Source organism: Netta rufina, assembly GCF_964035555.1.
Source record: "Netta rufina genome assembly, chromosome: 13".
Classification (NCBI taxonomy): domain Eukaryota; kingdom Metazoa; phylum Chordata; class Aves; order Anseriformes; family Anatidae; genus Netta; species Netta rufina.
The window spans coordinates 21,392,995-21,408,320 of NC_140136.1; the positions used below are offsets into that span (position 1 = coordinate 21,392,995).

A 15,326-nucleotide genomic window follows, 5' to 3' on the forward strand; every position below is an offset into this window, starting at 1 on the left:
CAACGCCCATAAAATCAAATGATGTTTTCAAGAGCTGTTATGATTACCAGTTGTTTCAAGAGCTGTTACTATTACCAGTGCAAAAAGCCAACCTCCACAGTGGGAAAGGGACAGCTATGAAGTTGTTATTCCAGAGAATACTACACAGAATACGTCAATTTTGGTAAGTTTAGCACAGACACAGATTATTTTTGAGGCTCTAGAATATCTGAGCTATGGATCACATTTAAATTTGTATTATCACATTCATAAACTGGAATTCTTATTCAGTCTATTACTTTTTCCAGTTTTCTGGTTTTGCTTTTTTTTTTTTTTTAAACTAAAGGACTAATTGCTTTGTATGAAATATAAGCAAATGGAATTTTAGCTTATTGCACAAAATCAGAAACTACTTTCTTGGATTTGTATATTATAACTAACTGAGAAATACCAGGTTTTTAATGAATATTATACATGCAATTCTGCAATTAACTAAGATAAGTGCACCTCTGGCTTCAATCACTCAATTAGTCACAGAATTTACTGCTATGAAAGACAAAAATCCAATAATTTTAGACATCAGTTAAGCTCACACTCAAGGCACTGAAATTCTATCCAATGACTCTCAATTACGTTTATAGTGGGTGTTTTCAAATCTGGGATCATTGTCATTTTGGTCCAGAATGATAACATTTATCTGACATATTCCTGTGAGTGGTTCTGCTGCCTGGTCTGTTACCGTCAGAGTGATAGAATATTCCCTCTGTTTTTCTCTATCAAATACTTGTATAGTTGTCAGAACTCCTGAAAACAAATTAAATACCAGAATTAAAATACTACGCATTTAACAATACTGTATTTAGATGTTTATTTGATTGTCGATACATTGAGATATAAGCCAATAGGCTAAATATACATATAATGCAAATTCTAGGTTCAAGGCTTCAGTCACAAGATTTAACAATTTCAAGAACTTAAACTGTACTGCTCAGGCAGACACAATCTTCATAAACACTCATATCTATATACAATTGATTTTAGTTCAGAAAGATAATACCAAACTAACTTTAAGAGACAAATTTCCATGTCCTTTATCCTCTAAAAATTCTGCCTGCATTTAGTTTTGCCCTTCCAAACATTTTAGTCTCTTGGTCATTTGTAAGACTACTCTGTCATATGGATAAATCATTTATATACCATTAACAATGCTACCAGATAATGTGCACCTAAAATATGTATTTTTAAAATCTACTTACAGATACACAGAAGTTATTTCACAATGCAGAATTTCCACGTTTCAGGGAAAATATCAAATCTAGTTCTAGTTCTACTGGACATGTATGAAGTTAAAAGCAGAATGTTCATGCAGTTAATACATCTTATATTTTGTCTGCTATCAAAAAACCTCAATGCAAAGCACAAAGTCTGATCATATTTAAGCTTGTTTTCCATCAGCCTAATGAAGTGGTTTCTATGTGCCAGTATCAGTAACAGAATCACAGAATCAAAGAATTTCTAGGTTGGAAGAGACCTCAAGATCATCGAGTCCAATCTCTACCTAACGCTAACAGTCCCCACTAAACCATATCACTAAGCTCTACATCTAAACGTCTTTTAAAGACTTCCAGGGATGGTGACTCCACCACTTCCCTGGGCAGCCTGTTCCAGTGTCCAACAACCCTTTCGGTAAAGAAGTTCTTCCTAACATATAACCTAAAACTCCCCTGGTGCAACTTTAGCCCATTCCCCCTCATCCTGTCACCAGGCATGTGGGAGAACAGGCCAACCCCCACCTCGCTATAGCCTCCTTTGAGGTATCTGTAGAGAGCAATAAGGTTGCCCCTGAGCCTCCTCTTCTCCAGGCTGAACAAGCCCAGCTCCCTCAGCCGCTCCTCGTAGGACTTGTTCTCCAGGCCCCTCACCAGCTTCGTCGCCCTTCTCTGCACCCGCTCAAGCACCTCGATGTCCTTCTTGTAGCGAGGGGCCCAAAACTGAACACAGTACTCGAGGTGCGGCCTCACCAGAGCCGAGTACAGGGGGACGATCACCTCCCTAGCCCTGCTGGTCACACTGTTTCTGATACAAGCCAGGATGCCGTTGGCCTTCTTGGCCACCTGAGCACACTGCTGGCTCATATTCAGCCGACTATCCACCATCACACCCAGGTCCTTCTCTGCCTGGCAGCTCTCCAACCATTCCTCTCCCAGCCTGTAGCTCTGCTTGGGGTTATTGCGCCCCAGGTGCAGGACCCGGCACTTGGCCTTGTTAAACTTCATGCAGTTGACCTCAGTCCATCGGTCCAGCCTATCCAGATCCTCCTGCAGAGCTTTCCTACCCTCGAGCAGATCGACACACGCGCATAGCTTGGTGTCATCTGCAAACTTACTGAGGGTGCACTCAATGCCCTCGTCCAGATCATCAATGAAGATATTAAAGAGGACTGGCCCCAGCACCGAGCCCTGGGGGACACCACTAGTGACTGCCCTCCAACTGGATTTGACTCCATTCACCACGACTCTTTGGGCCCAGCTATCCAGCCAGTTTCTAACCCAACGAAGCGTGCGCCAGTCCAAGCCAAGAGCAGCCAGTTTCTTGAGGAGAATGCTGTGGGGGATGGTGTCAAAAGCCTTGCCGAAGTCAAGGCAGACCACATCCACAGCCTTTCCCTCATCCACCCAGCGCGTCACTTTGTCATAGAAGGAGATCAGGTTCGTCAAGCAGGACCTGCCTTTCATAAACCCATGCTGACTGGGCCTGATCGCCTGATTGCCCTGCAAGTGCTGCATGATGACTCTCAGGAGGATCTGCTCCATGAGCTTCCCTGGTACTGAGGTCAAACTGACAGGCCTGTAGTTTCCCGGGTCTACCCTCCGGCCCTTCTTGTAGATGGGCGTCACGTTTGCTAGCTGCCAGTCAACTGGGACCTCCCCCGATAGCCAGGACTGCTGATAAATGATGGATAGTGGCTTGGCCAGCTCCTCTGCCAGTTCACTCAGTACCCTTGGGTAGATCCCATCCGGCCCCATCGACTTGCACACATCCAAGTGCCGTAGCAGGTCACCAACCAGTTCTTCGTGGATGGTGAGGGCCACATCCTGCTCCCCATCCCCTTCCACCAGCTCAGGGTACTGGGTATCCAGAGAACAACTGCTCTTGCCACTAAAGACTGAGGCAAAGAAGGCATTGAGCACCTCCGCCTTTTCCTCATCTCTTGTAACTAAGTTTCCCCCCGCATCCAGTAAAGGATGGAGATTCTCCTTAGTCCTCCTTTTTGTGTTGATGTATTTATAGAAACGTTTTTTGTTATCTTTAACGGCAGTAGCCAGATTGAGCTCCAGATGAGCTTTGGCCTTTCTAATTTTGTCCCTGCACAGCCTCGCTACATTCTTATAGTCCTCCCTAGTGGCCTGCCCACTTTTCCAAAGATTATAAACCCTCTTTTTTCTCCTAAGCTCAAGCCACAATTGAGCCAGGCTGGTCTTCTTCCCCGCCAGCTCGTCTTTGGGCACGTGGGGACAGACCGCTCCTGAACCATTAAGATTTCCCTCTTGACGAGCGCCCAGCCTTCCTGGACCCCTCTGCCCTTCAGAACCGCCTCCCAAGGGACTCCACCAACTAGTGTCCTGAGCAGCTCAAAGTCAGCCCTCCGAAAGTCCAATACAGAGGTTTTACTGGTCCCCTTCCTGGCCTCGCCAAGAATAGTGAACTCCACCATTTCGTGGTCACTCTGCCCAAGACAGCTCCCGACAATCACATCCTCCACCAGTCCTTCTCTGTTTGTGAAGAGAAAGTCTAGCGGGGCACCACCCCTGGTAGGTTCACTAACCAGCTGAGTCAGGAAGCTATCTTCCACGCTCTCCAGAAACCTCCTAGACTGCTTTCTCTGGGCTGTGTTGTGCTTCCAGGATATGTCAGGGAAGTTGAAGTCCCCCACGAGAACAAGCGCCAACGATTTCACAACTTCTGTCAGCTGCGTGTAGAACTCCTCATCCGTCTCCTCATCCTGGTTCGTCGGTCTATAACAGACCCCGACCAGGACACTAGCCTTGTTGGCCCCGCCGATCCTAACCCAAAGGGTTAGGATCCTTGTCATTCCCAGCCTTGAGTTCTACAACATCGAAAGACTCTCTAATATAGAGAGCCACACCACCACCCCTTCTGTGCTGCCTGTCCCTTCTGAAGAGCTTATAGCCAGGCATTGCAGCACTCCAGTCATGAGACTGGTCCCACCACATCTCCGTGATGGCAACCAAGTTGTAGCCTGCCTGCTGCACGATGGCTTCCAGCTCCTCCTGTTTGTTACCCATGCTGCGTGCATTGGTGTAGATGCACTTCAGCTGGGCCATTGCCTTATCCCCCGGCCTTGCTATTGTTCCCCCTGGCACAGCTCCAACAATCCTAGCTTCAGCCCAATCCCCCTTCTTACCTAGTTTAAAGCCCTCTCAACAAGCCCTGCCAGCTCCTGGCCCACGATCCTTTTTCCCCTAAAAGATAGGGACCCGTCTGAGGCCATCAGGCCAGGTGCTGAGTAAAGTGCCCCATGATCGAAAAAAACAAGATTTCTGCGTTGGCACCAGCCCCGGAGCCACGTGTTTAACAGGTGGGCTTTCCGTGTCCTCTCTGTACCCCTCCCTGCCACCGTAGGGATGGATGAAAACACCACCTGCACTCCTGCTCCATCCACTAACCGACCCAGCCCCCTTAAGTCTTGTTTGATAACGAGTTATGATATTCCATTTACCTGTGTCTGGATGAATACTAAATGCTGGTAGGATACCATCTCTGTGCATCAAGCCATATTTCACTATACCATTGGCTCCTTCATCAGCATCAGTGGCTTCAACTTGCAGTACAACTGTCTCTGAAGGCTGGTTTTCCAATACGGAAGCATGTTCCCGATAATACTGACACTGAGAGGGGATACAAACAAAACCAAAAACAATCAAGCATGTAACTTGCCATATGATTTAATAATACATTAGAGGGAAAAAAAAGAAAAAAGAAAAAAAAAAAACACACTATTTAGCCACACTGCCATTCAGATATGCTGATGTTTTTATCTGTATCATGATTAACTTAAGCACTTTACTTGCTATTTTGTGGTTATATGAAAACTATGCAACTCCAACTAATTAAAATATTTGGACATATACCAGCTTTCTATTCAAAGTAAGTTTGTCAAGAACAGATTAATGATAATTTGCAAGACTTAATTAAGCAGTCATGGACTTTTTAAAACGTGCAACATTATTCATCAACATATTAGCCATTAGCATCAAACTTGAAATTTTTTGACAACAGAATGTTAAATACAAGTGAACATTCTGAAAACACATTCAAGCATTTATTTTTACAGTACTTTACAATTCAAGATAAAATACCTTCAATCTTTTCTTTCATCAATTCCAGACTTATAATCATCACAAGAAGACAATGAAATTTAGGGAGGTGTTTTGGAACACTTTGGAACAAGTCCACTGGATAGATACACCTATTGATCCCTCCTCATGCGTCATAATGAAACACCAAAAGTTATTCACCCAACCTAATCTTTTCTAAAATGACAGATGAGCTGGGGTTCAGGAAAAAGTCTGCTTACAGGAGCTGCTCTGCCACAAGAGAACAAACCATATAAGGCTCAGGAGAGGGACGGGAAAGATGGAGAAGACAGTGGTATCAAGAGGAGAAAAAGAAAGTGGATCACGTCTTGAATAACTTATCTGCTGCACCACTTGCAGTGGCAACAGTCTTAAACATGCACCACACAATCTAATGTATATCATCTAGCCTCATGTATTCACCTTCTGAAAGACACGTTTGTTGTTGTTGACATCATCAATTTTCACAATAACCTGAGCAGTACTTGTAAGAAAACAGGTCCCTCCGGAGGCATTATCATCAGTAGCTATGACATTAAGTATGTACTCTGTCCCATGCAACTTTGGAAATGGACTTGAATGAAGTCTAACTAGCCCTGAAAAACAACAGGTTTTAGCTTTTCTTATTTTTTAGTACATTAACCAATCACTGTTATTCTTCCAACCTTTCTAACTATTCACAAGACTGCTACATTTTAATTATTATGGTATTTTCTACTGCAGTCTGATAATAAAATGAAGACAGCACAACAGGTCTGCACATATGACTACACAGCTGAAAGAGACAACAGCTACAGCTCAGCTGACCTGCACATTATCTTCATCTGCTGCAGAAGATAACAAAAATAAAAATAAAAATCCAGAAACATTGTGGCAAACTTCTGTTTAACCTGTTTCAGCCCTACCAGGGAGCATGGGTACATTCCTTTATTATTGCAATGAAGTCTGTCTCCTTTGTGCTGCAGTCTTTCGTGTTAGCTCAACTGAAATTAGCAAAAGTTTTCCTCCTGCAACACAATCACCACAGCATTAGGCTGTTTAGACATACCCTCAGAAACATGCATTTTGCTACTCTTCCAAGTCTGAGACCATGTAGAAAGAAGCTGTCATTCATCCACTTCATCATCCATCAATCACCACCTCACTTATTCATCAGGGATAACAGCAATTGTCATTACAACAGAGTATTGTCACAGCATCAATGTCACTCAATTTGCTTGCAGATGTACTGTTTTAGCTGCTTCACTTATTGTTGACATATTTCCACTTCTCCTTGCCATTTCTGTGACAAGGGAGTAAAGACTATTCTTCTGATATCATTTGTGAAATTAAACTGCTGCAAGTCACTACATAAACTTTTATTGGCTTACAAAAGCAACAAAAGCCAAAAAATGTTTTGAAAAAAAAAAAGTTAATTTTTCTGAATTAAGCTTGGTAGACTGTAAAAATTAACTGCTAAAAGGTTTAAGTTTACTTATACACAGTCATCTATATAAAAAACAATGGATCATAACATAAGAGATGGTATCCAATCAACATTCGTCTCTTAAGTTACCCATTATTAATAACAATGCTCTCTATTAAATTACTGACTGAATTTTTGTCTGAATTATTATATATTCATAATTTGTCTGAATTATTATTTTGTCTGAATTATTGTCTGAAATCAGACAATAAATAAACAAAATAAACAAATAAGAGTTGTCAATTATACAGGGGTTTTAGGAAAATGATACAATTTTTTAATGTTATGAGAGAGTCTAGAACACTTGCACCTTTCTCCTGCATTTTTTTATTACATTAGCACTAGCTCCAAAAATTGTATATGCTATTCAGTTTTTATAAATGTTGTCTAATAAAAAACAATCTTAATGTGCATCACAACAGAATCAACATTATGGCTCTGTAGCAGCAAAGAGCTAATACAGTATTACCTTTCTTAGGGTCAATAACAAAATTTCCTTTTTGACTCCCAGATAGAATATCATAGTTCACACCATCTCCATCAGGGTCAACAGCATTAACTGTAGCAACCAGTGTATTTGGGCCTGCATCTTCAGAAACAAAACTCCTGTAACTGTTAAATGAAATTATGACAACATACTTACAAATTTAGACAGAAAACAATATATACATAGAGGAATATTTTACAACTGATTTTACTGATTACCTATACAAAGGGTACTGCAGAGATCTGTAATTTATTAATGCAATTACACTGTTAAGATGCTACTTCATAAACCAAGGAAATTATAGTATAGATGACTTATCCAACCATCTTTCCGTTGCTCCCTCCCATAAATTTCCACTGTAAACTTTCAGCAGTGTTGATGCTTTCAAGCTGATCTTCATGACAACAATTACACTAAATGTAGAATTCTTTTTTTTTCAATTTACAAGATTCACAGAATTAAAGTAAACATTTAAAAACATTGTTTGTTATAATGTACTTTCTGACACAAGTTGTCAAATGCTTTCAGTGTACTCTTTGCACCAGCATGACTAAGATGAGAATCAGATCCAGAGGATATGTGCGTAACTCCAGTTTTACAAAAAATCTCTTCTCAGGACCAGACACATCACTGACACTGTAAGCTCTTAAGCAGCATTATCAGCCTAAGCTTAATGCTCTCAGGAGTAGAAATTCCTCTGCCTTAGTAAAGTCCCAAATATTTATTATTTTATCTGACTAGATCAGGCATAGGCCAGGCTAAGCATATGACAGTAGTAGATATGCCAAACCTCAGCCATAGCAAGGAATTACAGCTGGCTCTATCCAACAATACACATGGGTATCACTGGGCTCAGAGTACCTCAGTCTGCTCATGGGCCCACTTTTCATATTTCATTGCAAATACAACCCCAGTGACTGCAGCTGTTACATGAAGTCAATTACTATCACACCTCATTGTCATTATGCTGAGAAATGCATAAATATCAAAGCAAAAGAACATGGGTGCAGAGAAAATCTCTCCCTTAGCTTTTGCTGTCTAGATATCCATTTTCACCAAAACCTTTGTAGTGACAGCTTTTTTTTTCTCCCTCAATTTAATATGCAATGAAGTAGGAGAAGTAGATTATTCTGGTTTAGCTCAGTCACAAACCTCAGGACACTGTTTTAACTCTGAATCTGGAATGCAAATGAACAGCAGTTCTGATAATTGTGAACATGAAATTTAGGGACAGAGGAGCTCAAGTCATCAGAAGAGGTTTCTTAAAAAGCAGAAAGTGGAAACCGACAAAATGAAAGAGCGATAGTCTTAGGCATTTCATAATTGAGACACAGGATAAGTGATGAAAAAAAGCTCATGGCAAGGAATCTAGAGTTTATACCGGACTATAAATCTATTTAAACAAAGGATTAGAAGGACGTCATCATCATCTGGATTTGTATTAGCCTTGCAAATTAGTCTCTCAACAGGGGCCAATTTATGGGTGTTCATGATGATTTATCTCACAGAAAACTTCATCTAAGTTATGTTTGAAATTTATCTTTTGAAATTTTTTTCATTACCTGAAAGATAAAGTAAAATTAAATCCTGGTTAACATGGTTAAGCAAACACTTGAAACAATTTGAACTGCAAGAGCTGAATTAACTTCCAACACCCATCTATATAGATATAACTTGTACTGCATAGGGAACAGAAAAGGTTCTTATTTATGTTTGGCAATTTAAAATAATATTCATTTTAATCATGTTCTTCAGTAAGCTTTAAATATGAGCTGGTGGGTTTTTGTTTGTTTGCTTTGTTTGTTTAACTATGAACTCTGCTTCCAATATGTTATGGAGATGTTTACAGCATCTTTATGCTATCTCTCATTTCTGATTAAAAAATCGGGAATAGATACAGGACTTGGCATTCAATCACCTTGAATATTAATACAAATGAATAAATGAAAAGTAGGCATCATCTGAAGAGTGATAAACTTAATCTGTTTTAGTATTTGAAAATATTTGGATATCCACTAACTATTTACAAAAGATCATTTTTTTCTAAGCCGTATCTCCTAAGCAACATTTAGGAACAAAAGGAAGACATAAGATTTTGAAGCCCGAGGTTACTTTTACATAAAATGACTGTCAGCTTTGACATTTTGTTCAACTAAATCACACTGTTGAAATCTCTTCCAAGGTTTTGTTCTGAGCCTTTCTACTCTAGAAGGCCAATGCAGAAGTTCACAATGAATTTCATTACTAAGATAACAACCTGAATGCAAATTTACAGCGTTTCTGGCATTGCTTCAGATACCTCTGGGTCCCAAATACAGAATAAAAATCATTACTGAGGTTTACGGAAAAAAAAAGGAAACAAAATATCATTTAACAATAGTCTATTGTATCTCCCATAGAGTAGCAGGAATAGTGGCTTCCCACTGCTAACCTTCCCAAGCATCCACACGGTGAATAGCAATGTAAGCCATCCATCTGATGTGCACGAAAAAACTACTTAAAACACAGCAAAAACTGGAATATACTGTTTACATATTTATGTATTTAAACTGACAAGATCTTCCAATCAAACATCTTGACTTTAGCAAAGTAAGTGAATGGAAGATCATTAATTGGTAGGCTACTAATGGAATTTCATTTCTAATTAATCTAAGATTAATTGGAAGAACATATTGGAAAAACAGAAACACAAGATCTGCCAAAAGAGACTGTCTATATACCACCCCTTTCTATGCACAATTTCAATGTCTAAACCTTACAATTAACCAAATTTAAAGCCTTAAAAAAAAAAAAAACTGTTAGTAACAAGATCTCAGAGCCAAAAGATCATCCTGCTTTAGTCAGACTAACTGAAATTTGATTGAACACAAACCAGTTAGCCGCCTATAATGATCAGCCTTCTGACCAGGATAAAAAACGCAACAGTAAAAGACAGTAAAAGATAACAGAATTTTAAGAATATGCATTTACATTGTCTGGGAAAACTCAAGTGCTTCATCATTTACATTTGAAATATGAATCCTAACAGTTGCTGTCCCAGTCTTCATCTCTTCCCCTTTATCCACAGCCATAATTGTGAACTCATACAGATGGTTAGGTCGCTCATAGTCCAATTTTGTTGCTGGAAATATAGTACCATGAGAAGTAATAGTAAAGTCTGGACTCAAAGAGTAATATAGTATTTCGGCATTCTCTTTTGAATCACAGTCAGTGGCTGTCACTGTTAAAAGAGAAGATAAAAACACTGCATAGATCAAAGTCTATAAATTGGAACATTAAGTGCTTTAACAAAAGAATTAGTGCATAGCATAAAACTGTAATAGTATTTCTCTTGGCATATAGTGCTTGAAATAATTTATAAAACAGGTGAAGTCCTGTTACCTCAAAATCATATGAAGATTTGTTTACTTCAGTTCTCATCCTCCAAAATTATATTATATTTACAATATAATATATATAATTATATATAATTATTATATAATTAAAATTATATAATAAATATATATATATATATATTATATGGCCGAGGCAATAGTAAGTAATTATGACTTTTGACACCGTCTCCCACAGCATTCTCCTCAAGAAACTGGCTGCTCGTGGCTTGGACTGGCGCACGCTTCGTTGGGTTAGAAACTGGCTGGATAGCTGGGCCCAAAGAGTCGTGGTAGATGGAGCCAAGTCCAGTTGGAGGGCAGTCACTAGTGGCGTCCCCCAGGGCTCGGTGCTGGGGCCGGTCCTCTTTAATATCTTCATCGATGATCTGGACGAGGGCATCGAGTGCACCCTCAGTAAGTTTGCAGATGACACCAAGCTATGCGCGTGTGTCGATCTGCTCGAGGGTAGGAAAGCTCTGCAGGAGGATCTGGATAGGCTGGACCGATGGACTGAGGTCAACTGCATGAAGTTTAACAAGGCCAAGTGCCGGGTCCTGCACCTGGGGCGCAATAACCCCAAGCAGAGCTACAGGCTGGGAGAGGAATGGTTGGAGAGCTGCCAGGCAGAGAAGGACCTGGGTGTGATGGTGGATAGTCGGCTGAATATGAGCCAGCAGTGTGCTCAGGTGGCCAAGAAGGCCAACGGCATCCTGGCTTGTATCAGAAACAGTGTGACCAGCAGGGCTAGGGAGGTGATCGTCCCCCTGTACTCGGCTCTGGTGAGGCCACAACTCAAGTACTGTGTTCAGTTTTGGGCCCCTCGCTACAAGAAGGACATGGAGGTGCTCGAGAGAGTCCAGAGAAGGGCGACGAAGCTGGTGAGGGGCCTGGAGAACAAGTCCTACGAGGAGCGGCTGAGGGAGCTGGGCTTGTTCAGCCTGGAGAAGAGGAGGCTCAGGGGCGACCTTATCGCTCTCTATAGGTACCTCAAGGGAGGCTGTAGCGAGGTGGGGGTTGGTCTGTTCTCCCACGTGCCTGGTGACAGGACGACGGGGAATGGGCTTAAGTTGTGCCAGGGGAGTTTTAGGTTGGATCTTAGGAAGAACTTCTTCACTGAAAGGGTTTGAGGCATTGGAACAGGCTGCCCAGGGAAGTGGTGGAGTCACCATCCCTGGAAGTCTTCAAAAGACGTTTAAATGTAGAGCTTAGGGATATGGTTTAGTTGGGACTGCTAGCATTAGGTCAGAGGTTGGACTCGATGATCTTGAGGTCTCTTCCAACCTAGAAATTCTGTGATTCTGTGATTCTGTGATTCTGTGATATGATCCAATTCTACAAGATGCCAATTGCCTTCAGAGAGTTGTGGCTACCCCTTCTTGGGGCAGGATTTTGCCTTCTTAATTGAAATCTAATTAGTGGGGAGAGATTTGTTACTCCTGAAGAGTATAACAAATGGTTTTAAAAGTACCAACCTTGTAGAAGTGCAGTTGTCATAGTAACTGTTTCAGGAACACTAACTTTGCTGTAGATCGACTGATGAAATTCTGGGGAACAATCATTCACATCTGTGATTACAACTGAAACCTGAACAGAAATCAAGAGAGTGTTAAGTGGCATCAAAGTGAATCAAGGCAATGACTTCATTGCTCTAGAAATAGTGAATAGAAGAATTTGTAAAACAAAACAAAACAAAACAAAACATTATTGTTGAGGTCTTTGGAAGCTGTAGCATGTAGGAAAAAAAAAAAAAAAAACCTTAGGTTGTTCTTTTCCTGCTGAGAATTGCTTAAATATTAAATTCCAAAACATGTGGAATTGTCAGGCTACATACATCAACATTTTCTATTTTTCTTTCACCTCCTTTGATTATTTCCTATGATTAATTTAAAGAGAAATGGACTGTCTGCTTTCAAAGCATTCTTTTGCCATTATCTTATCTTCCCACACTTCTGTTATTTTTCATACTAAAAATTCTACTGCCAAGCATATCACTTTCTAGCAGTACAAATCTCCAAGACAAAGTTCGGAATTCAATTGCAGCAGTGTAAATCAGTGTCCTGGTTTCAGTTAGAACAGAAGTTTCAGATAGAACAGAATTAATTTTCTTCCTAGTAGCTGGTGGAATGCTGTGTTTTGGCTTAGGATGAGAAGAGTGCTGATAACACCCCGATGTTTTAATTGTTGCAGAGCAGTGCTTATACCAAGCCAAGGACATCTCAGCCTTTTGCTCTGTCCTGCCAACAGGCAGGCTGGGGGTGCAGTAAGAGCTGGGAGGGGACAGACCCAGGACAGGTGACCCAAACTAGCCAAAGGGGTATTCCATAGCATCTGACGTCAGGCTAAACAATACATAGGGGTGGCTAGCCAGGGGGAGGGGGCCAGACTGCTCAGTTAGGCTGGGCATCGGTCAGCGGGTGGTGAGCAATTGCATTGTGCATCACTTGTTTGTACATATTATTATTATTATTTTCCTATTATCACCATTGTATTATTATTATTATTATTATTGTTATTATTACTTTTGTTATTATTATTTTCCTGTCTTATTAAACTGTCTTTATCTCAACTCACGGGCTTCACTTTCCATTTCTCCCCCCCGTCCCAGAGAGGGAGGGGGAGGGGGAGCAAACGGCTGCGTGGTGTTTAGCTGCCGGCCGGGTTAAACCACGACAATCAGAAGTAGATAAAAGTATCTGTTCATGTTAAGACAAGTAAGAAATACAACTCTGCTTCTAACACCATTAAAAATGTTTTCTTATTTCTGTGTCAAATGAGAGCCCACTGTTGCACCGTTGACAATCCAAGCAGTAAGGAGTGTGTTAAATTAGCCTTTACAGCAGTTCATACTGCCACAGTTCATGCTGAAGTCTGAAGCTGGCTCACAATGCAATAGGTAGCCTTATACTCACTCTACTCTTACTTATGTTAGTACAAAATGAAAGTTGCCCTCTCATGACTGCTGAAGTTCTATTGGTGTAAAGCATATAAAACTACATTTAGGCCAAATGTATTTATACAATCATCTTAGAATCCTCTTTCAAGTCTTATTCTGTCATTCTTCATCTTGTGGTACCTAAAAGGGACAACAGAAATTATCAATCTCTGGTGTGCTACAGCCACTGTTTTTAACACTGTTGTACTCTGTCCTCTCACCTGTTCCTCTACCTCCCATTCCTTCTACCGCGTACATCTTATTTCCCACAGCAGGAACAAACTGTTATATTACATGCATTTCCAAGCTTGGCAAATCTTTGAATTCACACAACTGTAATAGCTTTATTTAGAAATATTTTCTCCTGTCAAACAGCTTTCTAAAATACCATGAACTATCATCTTTCAACACCTATGACTTACTACCTCCTGTCTTTACAAGTTCAGTTTGTGTTCTTGAAACGAAACTAGCAATTGTCTTTGTGTTTTCTGTTTTGCCTTTGTTTTAAATTGGAGTAATCACAAATATGCATCATTTATGAAGGCTGAGAGTAAAACAAAACCGCATGTTAGCCATGGCTGCATCTACTCCCATCTTTTTGGATAAAGACGTTGGCCCTATGATGGGATGGTATTATCGATCCCTAAGCAACAGCTTTTTCAGGATCAGCAAAAATGAGCTCTACCCAATAGTACCTAAACCAGCCCTCCTAGTCTATAGAGTTAAAAAAGACTTTTAAAATTAACAACAGAATATATAGCATGAGCTGGAGAAATGACAGCTCCTCATGAATCTGTGCAGATATTTGTGAAGACTCAAGAAAAATGCAAATACATACCGAATGGCAGAAGTGAACACCTACCTCAGCTGCGCTACTGAGCTGTTCCTCGTTTTCCTCTGCTCTGACCAACAGAAGATACTGGTGTTGGTCAGTCTCATAATCCACATTCCGAGTTAAGCTGATATCCCCTGTTGACTGACCAATGCTGAACAGACCACTCGGATTAGTTAGCAAACTGTAGTTCAGGGATTTGTTTTGATATGATATAGCAGTGACTCGAAGAAAGCTGCATAAAAATTAAGTAATATAAAAAAAAAGGTCTCAAGCATGTAATACAACATAATAAAAAATAAGGCAAAAAATGCTACACAACAGAGCTGAAGGTGCAAGCCTGTAGGTCTGATTAGAGCAGTACACACCGAAGTCAATGATAGCTATACTAAACTCCAAATTCAAATATTTTTTTTATACTGTATTTTTATCATCTTGAAGTTAAACAGAAAAAGATTTTTGGAAGCAGAACACAGAAATAGAAGATTTATTTTTTGTTGCAACTGAATTTGCTTACTCTAATTTTCTTTTAAGGTGGTGATGATTTTCAGGAAGGAAACTAAAAGATAAAATAAACTACAAAAGATTCCTTTTACTAACAGCATAATACAGTTCAGCATACTGTTCTAAAGTTTCAGATACCTGCAAAAGGAAAAAAGCCAGTCACTAGCAGTGTGCATGTAACAGCATATACCAGGACATATTATATTTTTTTTTAGCTCAGCTGGCACTTTTTTCCCATGAAAGTGCTTCAAGTAGGAAAAGCATTTGCAGAATGAAGTAAAAGTTATAAATATAAGAGTTATAAAACAATAATTTTAAGGGTTTAAAACAGAATACGAATTCCTCTAATGTTTGTTGTCTTATCATGAAGATTTC

At 40.2% G+C, this 15,326-nt stretch overlaps 1 pseudogene across 1 annotated transcript in view; it reads right to left on the bottom strand.

The window, feature by feature from the left end:
- Positions 1-15,326, bottom strand: part of LOC311214336 (neural-cadherin-like) — a 64,011-nt pseudogene that overhangs the window by 31,634 nt on the left and 17,051 nt on the right. Inside the window, exons 4-10 of the transcript in view lie at positions 14,478-14,682; positions 12,156-12,267; positions 10,280-10,529; positions 7,292-7,434; positions 5,781-5,953; positions 4,721-4,889; positions 613-783 (exon numbers count right to left, since the gene is read on the bottom strand). The product of the transcript in view is annotated as a neural-cadherin-like (transcript). The remainder of the gene's footprint in view (positions 1-612; positions 784-4,720; positions 4,890-5,780; positions 5,954-7,291; positions 7,435-10,279; positions 10,530-12,155; positions 12,268-14,477; positions 14,683-15,326) is intronic.